Here is a 16,694-nt window from a genome sequence, read left to right as displayed (position 1 = left end):
TAATAAATTAACATTATTTATTTAATTGACTGCTTATTGAAAATCAATAAGTAATTTCAAATATAGAAATGTTTAATAAAAAATTAAATTATTAGTAAAAAATGTAATATTATTTTATAGGGAAAATTACCAATAATGCGAGCGGACTATACTAAACTTCATTAAGTGTAAGAACAACAATAAATGGGTTTCTATATCATATTTTTAATTAAATCATAAAAAAATTATATTGAAACTTTCCATAGTGAAAAGGAATTTTTTTTTTTTTATCATTTTCTAATTAAATCAAATAATGTCATATTGAAACTATTTTTTCTTTTTTGTTTTTTTTCTTTTTTTGTAGAGTAGACTTTATTAAGTGATAAGAAAGATATAGAATGAGTTATAGAATGGGTTTCTAAACGGAATGACTTTATATCCTCTTTTTAATTAAATCATAACAAAGTTATATTGAAACTTTTCGTCCTGAAAAGAATTTTTTTTATCATTCTCTAATTAAATTAAATAATGTCATACAAAACCTTTTTATCCTTTTTTTTTGGTAGAGTGTTTTGAATAACACTTGAAAAGATAAAGAATATTTTAGAAAAGATAAAAAAATATTCTAAATGATTCATTGAAATTTTATGAAAAGTTATCAGCATGTGGTATTCTTCTTCCAATTGAGACTTTTTGTTAGTGGAAGGTTTTTTAATTGCTCTCATGTCTTATTTATACTAACTAAAACCACTATCAAATGTGAAGTTAAAAAATAGAAGCTTAATTCAAATGTGGTAGGTAAAATTTGTTAAATTATTGGATGACTTGTTATACGTCAAAGATTATTAATAAAAAGAGAGAAGACTACAAGTCTTGGTCTTTACAAGTCAACAATTGCATCAATCATGGAACAAAAGAATTTAGAAAACAAAATTAACTTCATGATTGTTTTTTTCTTATAATCTTAAAAGAAAGAAAATGATAAAGCGAGCTTCTAAATATAATGAATTCAGTGAACCTAGTCGTCAACACTTTTGGGTCCCTCAATAGGTAAGGTTCAAACCCAACTTTTAATATAGGTCATATTGTTGTATCCTTTACAATTTAATTCATCTTTATATTTATATTTTATAAGGGTATTCCAACTCTGATCTTATGTCCTTACACCTTTCTTGATCTTTTAGCTCTAATATCACCCGTTGGAACCCACACTATTGGGTGTTGATAATGATTTTTAATAAAATAATATTTTATTTCATTCAACTCTCTATCATCACAATAACAAACCGATATTTATAATAAATTAATCATTTTTGAATCACACTCTAATTTATCATTTAATTAAGACCCTAACTAATATAAAAAACCTAAATAAATAACAATTTCTATTTTTTCCAAATTCCTAAAGTTGTTCTATTTTGAATTCAAACAAGTTCTTTATGATTTGGTTCTCTTTGAAAAAATAGATGACTCTTATAAATGCAAAGCTCTTTCTTTTTGGTCTCTAAAGCTTTCTCATGCGAAGATGCCCCTCAAATGCTTGGATGAATATCTATTTTTCATCGGTAGTTGGTTTATATATTAGATAATTATATTAATAAATATTTAAAATAGCATCAATGTCCATCTTGAGATTACTATACCGATTTTCTTGTTTTATTTGTTGAAAAAGGTAGCATATCCTTGGTAAAGGACATAGAAAAAATTATGAATGTATGCCACTATATGTGAAAGGGGTATATATATATATAAAGAATAACTGTCCAAAGTCTATGTTTTTATTAATCAATTAACTTGACAAAGATAAAACATAATTTGTTATTACTTATTTTAAAGATTATAAGACATGATAGGTGTGACTCATTATATATACTTTATTGTTTATCAAGATGTGTCAATTGTTGAGTCGAAATAAAATTGGTTAGGTTGAACGGTGGGAAACAAAAAAGAAAGGGAGGATTCATGTGCTAATATGCTTGCTAGAAATTAAAGAGAGGGATATGGTAACCATGTTTACTTGTCCTTTTATTTGTGGAGGTGTTCCAATTGATTTATTTGAATAACAAACTTTCATTGGATGTATTATAAAGAGAGAGTATTGAGAGCTTATTAGAAAAATTAAAAGAAGCGGAATATGGAAAATAGGAAGAAAAGTAGAAAAATAAAAGGAGAAAAGGAAGAAAATGAAGAAAAAGAAAAAGTGAGAAACTAAAAAATAGATTAAACTCAATATATTTTTTACAACAACCAACCTATATTTATAATAAATTAGTCATATTTGAATTGTTACTCTAATTCATATTTAAATTAAGACTTCAATTAACAATAAAACCTAAACAAATGGTAATTTCTATATTTTTTTTTTAAATTCCCAAAATCGTTCTAATTTGAATTCACAACAAGTTATTTATGATGTACTCCTCTTTCTTTGACAAAAATAGATAACTCTTATAAATGCAAAGTACTTTCTTTCTAGTCTCTAAAGCTTTCTCGCACAAAGTTGTTCCTCAAATGTTTGGACAAATATTTAGTATTCATCAATTTTTTTGTTGATTTCTTCTTCTTCTTCTTCTTGCTTCTTGGTTTTATGGGATCTCAAGTCTAGCTTCTTTTTGCAGGAGGGTTTTTCAAAAATAAAAAATAAAAAATTCTCTTGTTATATTCTTTATTGTAACATAATCCAAAGATAAGATAATCAAAATATGATTAAAAATAAATAATAGGTGAAAAATAATTAAATTCTACTCATACTCTATAAATAATATAAAATATTTGATTCACATTAAATCATACCTATAAATATATAAAATAGTGTTAATCCCAATCATCCTGAGATTATTATACCAACTCTTGCTTTATTTGTTGAAAAATGATAGAAAAATGTAGAACTATTTGCCACTATGTGTGAAAGGGATAAAAAGAAAGAATAAATGTCCATCATTTATTTTTTTAATCATCAATTGATCACTTGACTTGAGAAAGATAAAACATTATGTGTTGTTACCTATTTGTAAAATTATAAGATACAATAGATCATTCTTTATTATACTTTGTTGTTTATCAAGACCTATTGATTATTGAATTGAAATAAAATGGTGGCAAAAGAGTGGGAAACAAAAAAGAAAGGGAAGGCTCATGTGGTAGTAACCATTTTTTTTTTTTTTTGTACGGAGAGTGAAAGAAAGCATGTGCATGTCAAGACAAACACAACAAAAAATAATTTAGTTACATCAAATATTTGCTATATATTTATTTGCTTAGAAATAGATACATATGGCGCATAGAATTTTAAGCAAAGCTTAAAGAAACATGTCTCTTTCTCTCTCTCACATACACACGCACGCGCTCACACACACATACACACACACACACACACACACACACACACACACATATATATATATATATATATATATATGTTTTTTGAACCATTCTTTTCTAATTTTTTTTTTAAAATAATTAACAATTACATGGTATTTTACTATGAATTAAAAATTAAGAAAACTAATCCAAAATTCTAATAATACAAAAACTAATATATGTAATGATATTCTGACATCACCTTAATTTAAACTAGTTGGGGGTGCTCTAGTTTAAAGGATATTCCAACACACACAATACTCTGGTTTAAAGGATATTCTTACGCGCACACCTTTGAACTAGTTAGGGGTACTTCAGTTGAAAGGATATTCTGACACACACACAGTACTCTAGTTACACACATACACCTTTAAACTAGTTGGGGGTACTCTATTTTAAAAATACAAAAACCAATATATGTAATGATATTCTTGTTGAGGCATCGCGTTCCTGTGATCCACGTAGCTGCCAAATGGACGCACACTCTCAACCAATATTGAGTTCTGGTTCAATTGTCCCTGCAAAAGATGTCCGGACACACCTTCCGATGGTTTTGTTAACCATGTATCTAGAGAGATTAATCAGTTGGCCTTTTACTAGGTATCGCAAGCTTACCTTCCTCCTTGTGTGAAGGTTCATATATATAGTGACAGAAGCTCTACCTCCCTCTTTAATGGTGGGGAGACTTTTTGGCTCGTCATGATGCCTCTAGGTGGTGGCAGGGTCATCATCACCCTATGGGCGGCTGTCAGAGATCTTGGGAGGTGACTTGGCTGTCATAGATCGTGGGAGGTGACTTGCCATCATTCCTGTCCTTTCGCTCTGCAGGCGGCGAAATGTGGGCTATGGTAGGCTGTCGGGATGACGTAGTAAGACTTGTTTACTTTGGTCAATGATCCGGACAACATATCCAAATAGGCTATGGCGGTCGTCCGGATGTGATATGGCGGTTGTCCGGATGTGATGTTTGCGAGTGCCGTGTGCTTCTCCTTGAAGGAGTCCGGATAGGAGAAGCGCGCCACGTGTCCTCTTGGGGAAATTCGGATGGATCTGATCCGGATGGAAATGTGTGTCACGTGTCATCAGGGGGAGGGGTCCCTACAATTCTGACATCATCTTTAAACTAATGGGGGGTACTCTAGTTTTTGGGTGTATTCCAATTCATTATTAGCTTTGTATATTAATTTAGCTCTTCTCATGACTCTCAAATCCAAGTAAATGTGTTTGGTGTGAAAACTTTTCACTATAATTTTAGCATGATATTGCAATATTATAAATATTTATAAATTTCTCCAATTATTTTAAGTTTCATCTATGTCAATACTATTGTTAATTTCTTGCATGAGTATTAGAAATCTATTTGTTCTTTCTTTTTTAATCTAATTGTTTTATATTTTGAGATATTAAAGGAAGTTAAAAGAAAATTAACACCTATTATTACAAGTTTTGGAGTTCAAAAACTACCAATATAATTAATTCACTTATTTGCACTAGGTGGTTTGGGCCATAGGGATGTTGTCATAATCTTAAAAGAAAATCATTATTGAAAGAGAGAAATAAGAAGAAAAAAATAAAATACATGGGTTTAAAAATGTTTTAAAGCCATTATTTCAGTTATTTCCATTACTTCAATGATATTCAAGAAATCAGGGAATAGAAACCTGCTAGCCCAAGGGTTCTCCTAATTAGGTTTTGATGATAACAAACCATGGTTAAGTTACTAATTTGTTTGAATTATAAAAAATTTCAGGTGTTGATTTGGAAATTCATCAAAGAACCAAATGGATGCAAGATCAAGACCTTTAATCATAGGAAACATATGTAAGGTGAATGCATGGGTGCACTTAGGTTTTACATATCATTTCATGCATCTTTGAAAAACTCGGCTTATTCTTTAAAGTTACAGTTTCATCAAAACCCGAGTTTTGTCATATGAAACTTAGGCAAAACGTTTCAAAATTGGCATATAACTTTATCTAAAGACCTTGCCTAAGTATTAGAAGAGAAAAGACCAGAAAAAAAATAGGTTTTCGAGCCAAAAATGGTGAACCAGTCAAGGCACTGGCCAACCGGCTTAACTAGCTAGGGTATTGGTCAACCAATTCCTTATGCCCGGTGGAGGAGTGCAAAAAAACACTCTCTCTTCCAATAGCCTTCCCTTCCCGATTGACCTTCGGTCAAGGTCCGGTCGAATGTAACGATCACCTGCCATGCATTAAATGCTCCAATGGCTAGTGAACCGGTCGACCCCCAACTCGACCGGTTGAGGCTACTTTTTTATTTTCTTGGATCCCGAGGTTAGAAACCTATAAATAAAGAGCTCCACTTCATTTATGAGCAAGAGAACACCTGCATTTATTTGTTTACCCACTTGTTATTACCTTAAAAGCTCTCATTCCTTTCTTAGTGCATTAAATCTTCATTTGCATATCCTTTAGTGCACCTTTGTGATTCATTCTAGTCTTAAATTGTATTTGAGCTATTGTTGAGCTAGGTTGAGAGATTTATTCTTGTTAGTTGAGTGTTAAAGCCTTCAAGTGAGTTGAAACTTGAAGAGATTGTATAAGAGCCCATTGGAGCTGGAATCCAAGTGTAAAGGTGATTAGAAGCTTGGTTGAAGCTTCAAGTTAGCGGAACCCTCACTCGATTAGGAGCTTGAAGAGAGTGGACGTAAGCAAGGAACTACTGAACCATTATAAAATTTGAGTTTGATTTTTCTAACTCTATCTCTTTATATTTACTTCTCTTATGCTTACATTTGTTGTGTTTAAAAAGAAATTTTAAAAACCCAATTCACCCCCTTCTTACGTGTTTTTCTCATTTAAGTTTAACCTTTAATTTCTCAATTGGTATAAGAGTTAGGCCTCTTGTTTAAAACTTAATCGTCTAAGAGGAAATGGCTATTCCATCAAGTTCATCTCACATTGAAAGTTTTGCAAAAAATAGAACTCCATTTTTTTACAGGAATCGATTATCCCTATTGGAAAACTAAAATGACTTGGTTTTTACAATCAATCGATTTAGACGTATGGTACGTCATTGAAGATTGCCCAACTTTTCATTCAAAACTAGTTGATGGAGTCATGGTTCCAAAACCCAAGAAAGAATGGGATGAGCATGATAGAAGAAATTTGCAATTAAATGCTAAGGCCTTTTATACTTTGCAATGCTCTATGGATAGAAATGAATATAATAGAATATGCCAATGCAAATCAGCTAAAGAAATTTGGAGATGGGTTGAAATAACTCATAAAGGAACAAATCGAGTGAAATAGTCAAAAATCAATTTACTTGTTCATAGTTATGAATTTTTTTTTATGAAAGACAATGAGACTATTGTTGAGATGATCACTAGGTTCACCGATGTTGTCAATGGTCTTGAAGCCTTGGGAAGGACCTACAAGAAATCTGAAAAGGTGATGAAGATTTTGAGGTCACTTCCAACAAAGTGGCATACAAAAGTCACCACAATTCAAGAAGCTAAAGACTTGACCGAGCTACCTTTGGAGGAGCTCATAGGATCATTGATGACATATGAGATCAATTTGGCAAAAAAACAACAAGAAGGTGAAGACAAAAAGAAGAAGAGCATAGCTTTCAAAGCTACAACTAAGGAAGAAGAAGAAGTTCAAGAAGAAAAACAAAGTAAATAAGATGAAGATTTAACCTTCATCACAAGAAAGTTTAACAAATTCATAAGGGGTGGAAAGTTTAGAGGAATAACTAGAAAAGACCTTTCTAAAAAGGAATCTTCATCTCATAGTGACAAAGAGAGATGGGAAGAGAAAAGAGACTTGGTATGTTTTCAAGTGCAAGAAATCGGGATACATCAAATATGATTCTCCTCTCTACAAAAGTGAAGCCAAGAGGAGAAAGAAAAAGGAAATGATGGCCACTTGGAGTGAAAGTGAAGAATCCTCAGAAGAAGAAAAGGATAAAGAAGTGGTAATAGATGAACTTGATGAGATAAACTCTAATCTTAGTGATGAAGATATACATGATGCATTTGAAGAATTGTATGAGGATTTTGAAAAGCTTAGTTTGAAAAATATTTCTCTTAAAAAGAAAGTTCAACAACTTGAAAAAAAACTTGGAGAAGTAAAAGAAAAATTTTCAAATGTTGAAATTTCTAAAACTCATCTTGAAAAAGAAAATGAGATTTTAAGAAATAAAAAAGAATGGTTGACCTCCTCTCTTTCAATATTTTCTTATGGACAAAAATCTTTTGAAATGATTCTAGCTAGCCAAAAATGTGTTTTTGACAAACAAGGGCTAGGATTCAAATCTTCAAAAAATCAAAAGTATTTTAAAAACTATTTTGTAAAGGAATCCACAAGTGCAAGTCCTTCCACTACTTGCAACTTTTGTGGAAGAGGAGGCACATTAGTAGTACATGTTCTTTAAGAAATGGTTCTCAAAAGAATTCAAATGCAAAAGCTAAAAAGATTTGGATTGAAAAATCTAAGGTCACTAACCCTCAATGACACAAAAAGATATGGGTACTTAAATCAACTTGAGTTTTATGTTGTAGGATTCAAAGAAGGATAAGTTGTTTTTGGATAGTGGATGCTCAAGATACATGATCGGAGATGAATTCAAGTTTTCTTTCCTTACAAAGAAAAATGGAGGATATGTTACCTTTGAAGACAATGCAAAAGAAAGGATAATTGGTCAAGGCAACATTGGTAATGACACATCCTCTCTTATTGAAAGTGTTTTATTAGTAGATGGTTTAAAACATAACCTTTTAAGCATGATAGATGCTTTTCAAGCATGCATGATCAAAGTTGGTTGTGGAATAGGAGGTTGAAACATTCTAACATGGACCTCATTTCCCAACTCAACAAAGATGAACTTGTTAGAGGCCTTCCCAAAATAAATTTTCAAAAAGATATAGTGTGTGAAGCTTGTCAAGTGGGAAAGCAAATCAAAAACTCTTTAAAAAAAAACTTCATTTTCACATCTAGGCCACTTGAGTTGTTGCATATGGATATATTTGGTCCCTCTAGGACACCAAGTCTTGGAGGAAAATCTTATGCATATGTTATTGTGGATGATTTCTCTAGATACACATGGGTCTTATTTTTAAGCCAAAAGAATGAAGTCTTTTATGAGTTTTCAAAGTTTTGCAATAAGGTTCAAAAGGAAAAAGGTTTTGCAATTACTTGTATAAGAAGTGATCATGGGAAAGAATTTGAAAATATTGATTTTGAAGAATATTGCAATGAACATGGAATTGACTACAATTTTTCGGCTCCTAGAACTCCTCAACAAAATGGGGTAGTTGAAAGGTAAAATAGAACTCTTCAAGAGATGGCAAGGACCATGCTAAATGAAAACAACTTATCAAAATATTTTTTATCCGAAGCGGTTAACACCTCTTGTTATGTTTTAAATAGAATATCATTGAGTCCCATTCTTAAGAAAACTCCCTATGAGCTTTGAAAGAACAAGAAACCCAACATTAGCTATTTCAAAGTCTTTGGATGCAAATGTTTTATATTAAACACTAAAGACAATCTTGGAAAATTTGATGCAAAATCGGAAGTTGAGATTTTCCTTGGTTGCTCAACTTCAAGTAAATCTTTTAGAGTTTTTAACAAAAGAACCATGGTTGTAGAGGAGTCCATCCATGTTATTTTTTTATGAATTTAACAATTCTCTCCGAGAAATAGAGAGTTTTGATGATGATTTAGGTTTGGTCTCCTCCATGGGAAGACTGCAAATTGAAGATAGAAGACAACAAGAAGAAAATAAAGAGGATCCCAAGAAAGAAGGATCACCATTGGCACTACCCCTTCCTCAACAACTGCAAGGTGAATCAAGCCAAGACCTTCCTAAAAAATGGAAGTTTGTCATCAATCACCCACAAGATCAAATTATAGGTAATCTATCTAGTGGGGTAAGAACTAGATCCTCTCTTAAAAACATTTGCAATAATCTAGCTTTTATATCTCAAATTGAGCCTAAAAATATAAATGATGATTTAGATGATGAAAATTGGATGATTGCTAAGCAAGAAGAGTTAAATCAATTTGAAAGAAGTGAAGTATGGGAATTAGTACCAAGACCTTCAAATCAAAGTGTTATTGGAACTAGATGGGTCTTTAGAAATAAAATGGATGAAAATGGCATAATTGTTAGAAATAAAGCAAGATTGGTGGCCCAAGGTTTTATCAAGAAGTGATAGATTATGAAGAAACCTTTGCCCCCGTAGCTAGGTTGGAAGCCATCAGGATGCTACTTACCTTTGCATGTTTTAAAGACTTTGTTTTATATCAAATGGATGTGAAAAGTGCTTTTTTAAGCGGGTTTATAAATGAAGAAGTATATGTTGAACAACCACCTGATTTTCAAAGTTTTAACTTTCCTAACCATGTTTTTAAACTTAAAAATGCACTTTATGGTTTGAAACAAGCACCTAGAGCATGGTATGAAAGGTTGGGTAAATTTATTTTGAAAAAAGGTTTTAAAATGGGAAAAATTGACACAACTCTTTTCATAAAAACAAAAGAAAAAGATATGCTCTTAGTTCAAATATGTGTTGATGATATCATTTTTTGTGCTACTAATGTCTCTCTTTGTGAAGAATTTTCTAAATGCATGCATAGTGAGTTTGAAAAGAATATGATGGGAGAACTCAACTTCTTCCTTGGACTTCAAATCAAGCAACTAAAGAAAGGAACCTTCACCAATCAAACAAAGTATATAAGAGGTCTTCTCAAGAGGTTCAACATGGAGGAAGCCAAAACAATGAAGACTCCAATGAGTTCATCCATCAAGCTTGATAAGGATGAGAAAGGTAAATCCATTGACTCTACTATGTATAGAGGCCTGATAGGCTCTCTGCTATATTTGACTTCTTGTAGACCCGACATTATGTATAGTGAATGCTTGTGTGCTATATTTCAATCTTGTCCTAAAAAATCTCACTTAAGTTTTGTAAAAAGAATTCTCAAATATTTGAAAGGGACAATGGACATAGGCTTATGGTATCCTAGGAGTGGTAACTTTGAATTAATTGGATTTTTGGATGTCGATTTTATCGATTATAGGGTTGAAAGAAAAAACACTAGTGGCACTTGTCATTTCTTAGGACACTCACTTGTCTCATGGCATAGTAAGAAGCAAAATTTGGTAGCTTTGTCAACGGCGAAAGTCGAATACATAACAGCCGGTTTATGTTGTACACAAATCCTTTGAATGAAACAAACACTTAGTGATTTTGATTTATCTTTTGAGCATGTTCCTATTAAATGTGATAATACTAGTGCCATAAGTATATAAAAAAATCTTGTGCAACACTCTAGGACTAAGCATATAAAGATTAGACATCATTTTCTTAGAGATCATGGACAAAAGGGTGACATAACACTTGAATTTGTAAGCACAAAAGATGCAACTTGCCGATATCTTTACAAAACCTCTAAGTGAAGAACAATTTGTTGATATTAGAAAACAACTAAGGGTGATTTCTTTATGATCTAATGATTGCTTAATGAATTCTTGATGAATATACCTTTTGACTGCATGAATTTATATCATATGCATCATATAGACATATACTTAGATAATAGTCAAATTTCAACCAAAAATCAAAATTCCCTTGGCATTGGGCATAAAAAAATTGGGGATTTCAACTAAAAATGGCAGGGGGGATAAAAAAAAACGAGAAAATACACACAAAATATTGAAAAGTCAAAATGTTGACCAAGTTGACCGCGTTGACCAAGCGGTCAATCAAACCAGGACCGGTTGACCGATTCGTTGGGATTGGGGTTTTAAAGAGACTCCTGCGCTTCAATTTCTCCATTGTTCTCCTCCATTTCTTCAGGATTTCTATGATTTTGGCTACTAAAGACTGATTTGAGTGCATTTTGGACCGATTGAAGCCTCTTGGATTTGATTTTAGGAAGATTGGAGGCTAGGGTTTCGGATTTGAGCTACCTTTTCTTCCTCTCACGCATCACAGTCAACTTCTTCTCCATTTCTGCACGCCTGGGGTTTCAATTGTGAGTGTTTCTCTCTCTACTAGGCCTTTCTCCATTGTTTCACTCTTTCTCAGGGCTTCTAAATGAGAGTCAGCTACCTCTAAGGCATAGGGCAAGTGCCCAGCTGAACTATCTCAGTCGAAGGCACGCCGAAAGACGAGATTTGACACCGCCTTGTTCAGTCTTATGGAGGACTACCAATGGTACAAGCAACACTTTGCTCAAAGAAAAGTAGTTCCAGGGAGAAATATTCATTTTTCCCAACTTTAGCATTTCGGATTCGATGGCCTATTCACTAGGATGGGTTGGCTGCTCGTGGTGACTGTTTCAGAGCTGGTTTTCCCAACTTTGGTGCGAGCATTTTATTCGAGGGTGACATATGGCATAGGTGGCTCGATTATTTCCACTGTTAGAGGAGTCGAGATCCGTCTGGACCCGGAGAGCATCTGCTGTATTTTCGATATTGTTCTAATTGGGCTCAGAGTGTACGAGTCCAATATTTGGCCCACTGTACCGGGATTCGAGCCTAAAGAGGCCATTTAGAGGATTTATGGACTTGCAGACGCTTAAGGGATGGGCAAACCCTCGGCCCACAGCATGACTGTTATCAGCAAAGTACTACACTATATGATATGTTCTATCTTTCTACCACGGGGCGAACACTGAGATGAGGTCTCTTACTATGAGGCATTCCTTATTGACTCCGTTTTGACTGGGAGACAAATCCACTTTGGGTACTTGATGATGATGCACATGATCTCATGTTACGAGAGCACGACACGCGTACTCTCCTACGGTCGCTTCCTTACTAGAGTTTCAAGACTGTCGGCATTGACTTGAGCAGAGAGATAAACTTTGAGGCCCCCAGTGCTTATGATACATATGATGATCTGTCGATGGGGCAGATGAAATTTGAGAAGGCCCCCGACGGTTCTTAGGTTAGGAGAGCAGAGAGACCACTTGTATAGGCTAGGGGACAGGGACAGACACATCTTGAAGTAGAAGATGAGGCCGAGATACGAGAGATGGAGGGTGGAGAAGACCCTCAAAGTGGCTTTCAGCATAAAGAGCCCGAGCTTAACATTCCTCCACTTCAGTCAGAAGGTGTTCAGTTTGAGGCTACCTTCTCTGAGCCGATGATGTCTGAGCCGACTTATACAGCGGGACCATCTTCTCAATTGTCATTCATTGAGCCTCCTCACACTGAGATACCACCTCATCAGGCACCTCATGCTCCTGACCATGCTCCTTGGATGGATTTATCTACTCAGATTAACTCTTTAGGCACTTGCATGGAGGAGCTTGCTATAGTCAGTGATACTTGGTTCTACTCCATGGAGGATCGCATGGATCAATATCAGGCTAGCTTCACTTCTTAGTTTGAGCATCTCTAGTAGTGGTTTGAGCATCTTGAGGATTGCATGGATCAGCATCAGGCTGGAGTCACCTCATAGTTTGGGCATCTCCAGTAGAGGTTTGAGCGTCTTGAGGATCTCATGGATCAGCATCAAGCTAGCATCACCTCACAGTTTGAGCATCTCCAACAATAGATTGAGCATATTGAGGATTGTTTGGAGAGTCAACATGAGGGGATGATAGCTTACCTGCGCTCTGTGTTTCCACCTCCACCTTACCTTGATTTCTTAGAGACCCCCTTTGTTCCTTCTTTATGTTTCCAAAAGGGGAAGATATTTTAGGATCTAGGAGACTTACATGCATATCATCATTGTACTTACATTGTCATATCATCACTTGGATCGTACATATCGGATTGTGATATTTTTTACTTATATATGATATGCTTATATGTTTCATGACTTACATTGTTTCTTATTGCAAATTCATTCTCTCTAGCATGTCTTGATTATCTTGGTTTTAACTTCGTAAATTTTGATTGTTGGCCCATGATTAGTTTGAGGGAGAGATTCTTCTTCTCCTAGATAACCAAGGTTTGTCATCATAAAAAAAAATAAAAAATAAAAAGATTTTTAGCCCAAGGGTTCTCCTAATCAGGTCTTGATGATAACAAACCATGGTTAAGTTACTAATTGGTTTGAATTATAAAGAATTTTAGGAGTTAATTTGGAAATTCATCAAAGAATCAAATAGATGCAAGATCAAGACCTTTGGAAGACCTTTAATCATAGAAAACATATTTAAGGTGAATGCATGGGTGCACTTAGGTTTTACATATCATTTCATGCATCTTTGAAAAACTCAGTTTATTCTTTAAAGTTACAGTTTCATCAAAACCCGAGTTTTGTCATATGAACCTGTAGACCCTCAATTTTGTCCTCCTAGCACATGTCTTATTAGATACTTATTCGATACTTTACAGTAGCTCCTTGGTGGCCCACATCTACTCACATTACTTACCTTTCTTGAATCACCTCGGAGACTCTGATTGAGGGATTGCCAAACCCCTTATTATGACCTCGGTAGCTCTAATTTAGACTTAGACACTTTCCTAAGCGCCTTAGGCCCACTTAGACACTTCATTGGGCTTAGTTCACTTAGGTCCACTTTAGCACTTTTTAAAATCACTTTCTTAAATGGTTGCATGATTGCATGGCCTACATGACTTGTGTGACTTATATGGATTTCTTTATCATTTTTATTTGATCTTATTACAAGTTTTCTAAATCATATTTCTTGGCTTTTGGGCATGAGGAAATGGGCCGCCATCTATTTGGAAGGAGAATCAACAGAATTTTGAAAAAAATGAGTTTTTGTTTTCTAGAAGGATAGCACATATATTATTTCTATGGGGAAATCAGTTAGAAAAGGGGAAGAAAATAAGAAAGGAAAGTAGATTTAAAAAAGGAAGAAATGAGGAGATTTTCCTCTAGCGGATTTGGGAGGGTTCTTTGGGGAATGTTGATATATATACGTAAGGGAGGAATTTTTTTTAGGAGGGATTCTTTTATTGTCAAGGGCAGAAAAGCGCACGATGGTGGAAGATGAGCAATTGCAGCCGACTTTGTCCAGGTATGCTTCTGGTTACTATGGGTGTTCTGACCCATATTTGATTTCTCTATTTTGGTCATTTAAAAATATTCAATGTCTTGTCGTTTGGTGTGGACGAAAAGGGCCACAAGTTGTTCTGCTGGGATTAGTCGTTTACTACTCCACCTTGTTTCAATTTTGATTATTTTATGTGTCATTTATGTTTTTGGAAATATAGAACTCCATGCTTGAATGTTATCACGCTCTTCAGTTTTTTTCGTTTAAATCTATTCTACATAGTTCCCTCCGCTCTTAACCCATGGATTAATACTTGAAGTGGGGTTATTTATGCTTACTAATCAACATCTTCTATTCCGCCTTATCCGGATGTCTCATATCCGGAATTCTGTCTCGCCGCCATTCCACCTCCTCCGGATATCTCACATCCGGAATTTTGTCCCGCTGCCATTCCATCTCATCAGGATGTCTCACATCCGAAATTCTGTCCAGCCGCCATTCCATCTCATTCGGATGTCTCACATCCGGAATTCTATCCCGCCGCCATTCCATCTCATCCGGATGTCTCACATCCGGAATTCTGTCCCGCCGCCATTCCATCTCATCCGGATGTCTCACATCCGGAATTCTGTTCCGCTGTCATTCCACCTTTTTCGGATATCTCACATCCAGAATGTTCGGCCAACGTTCCACCCTCTCCGGATATCTCACATCCGGAATTCTATCCGGCCAACGTTCCACTTCCTCCTCTATTTACTTCTTTGATTGGAAATTTATTGTTTTTAAATTGAATTTTTGAATCATTTTTCAACTAAATATTCTCAGCATTAAAAAATCCATCTTTAATAATCCCTTGCTGCCATTTTTCCTCTCGGCATGCACTTTCACTATTTTCTTTGACTTTCAACCATTTTCTTGATCTTCTTGATTTTACACAAGCATGAACAAAACTCCATAATTCCAAGTCATGGAATTTATGGAATCAACTCATGCAAAATCAATTAGGGCATTGGAGGGGGGCCCAACATTCATGATATTCTCTTCGATAGTGTCTGTTTGATAATTGATTGATTGTGCTCCCTCTTTGTGTTATATATGAGATTATTTTGAATTAGTTATTGAGCTAACTTTGTTTCCCATAGAGGAGTATTAGCTTGCTATCCAGGTACGCTCTCCATCTCCCCACTTTCGAAATTCCATGAATATCCATGTCTTTGTGTACCATGCACTTGCTTGATGACATGCTTGATTGCCTTGATGAATATTTGATGCTTGTTTTATTATCTTGGATAAAACACATGTTGTGTGATATATTTCTACACTAACTTTTATGTTTTATGATGGCGCTTGAGAAGCCGTTCAGGTACGCACTTCGACTCTATCTTATAATTAGATTTTCTTGTTAGATATGTCATTTTTTTGTAATCACCTTAGTCAACCCAGGTATCCTCAATTAATCAATTAATTGCCACACTTCCCTCAATTTAGTCAGTAGAGACCTCTTTAGGGCTTAGAGGGGTGCTACCTCCTAGAGGTACCTTCCCAATAAATAACCTGATCCCCGGACCTAGACTCGGGTTTTTCAAAGACATGCTTTTTCCAAAAATTATGGAGTCACATTTTAGGGTTTTTCTTTCTTGTTTTATTTTCCATTTAAAATAAAAATAAAATAAGTGGCGGCTCCAACTTTTCTAAAATTAATCTTTCACAAATAAAAAAGCGAGTCTCACCGATCGAGTGGGGACGCATGTGAAAAATGCGGGTCCACAGAACCTTAGGCAAAATGTTTCAAAATTGGCATATAACTTTACCTAAAGACCTTGCCTAAGTGTTAGAAGAGAAAAGACAAAAAAAAATATAGGTTTTCAGGCCAAAAATGGTGAACCAGTCGAGGCACTGGCCAACCGGCTCAATCGACTAGGGTACCGGTCGACTGGTTCCCTTTTCCCGGTTGAGGTCCGATCGAGGAGTGCAAAAAAAAACTCTCTCTTTACAATAGCCTTCTCTTCCTGGTTGAGGTAATTCCTTCCCGGTCGAGGTCCAGTCGAAGGTAACAATCACCTACCATGCATTAATAAATGCTCCAATAATTAGTGAATCAATCGACCCTTAGTTCGATCAGTTGAGGTTGTTTTTTTATTTTCTTGGCTCCCAAGGTTAGAAACCTATAAATAGAGAGCTCTACTTCATTTATGAGTAAGAAAACATCTGCATTTATTTGTCTACCCACTTGTTATTGCCTTAAAAGCTCTCCTTCCTTTTTTGGTGCATTAAATCTTCATTTGCATATCCTTTAGTGCACCTTTGTGATTCATCCTACCCTTAAGTTGTATTTGAGCTATTATTGAGCTAGGTTGAGAGATTTATTCTTGTTAGTTGAGTGTTAAAGTCTTCAAGTGA

Source organism: Vitis riparia, chromosome 16 (genome assembly GCF_004353265.1).
Source record: "Vitis riparia cultivar Riparia Gloire de Montpellier isolate 1030 chromosome 16, EGFV_Vit.rip_1.0, whole genome shotgun sequence".
Lineage (NCBI taxonomy): Eukaryota > Viridiplantae > Streptophyta > Magnoliopsida > Vitales > Vitaceae > Vitis > Vitis riparia.
Note: the sequence above shows the minus strand (reverse complement) of the source record.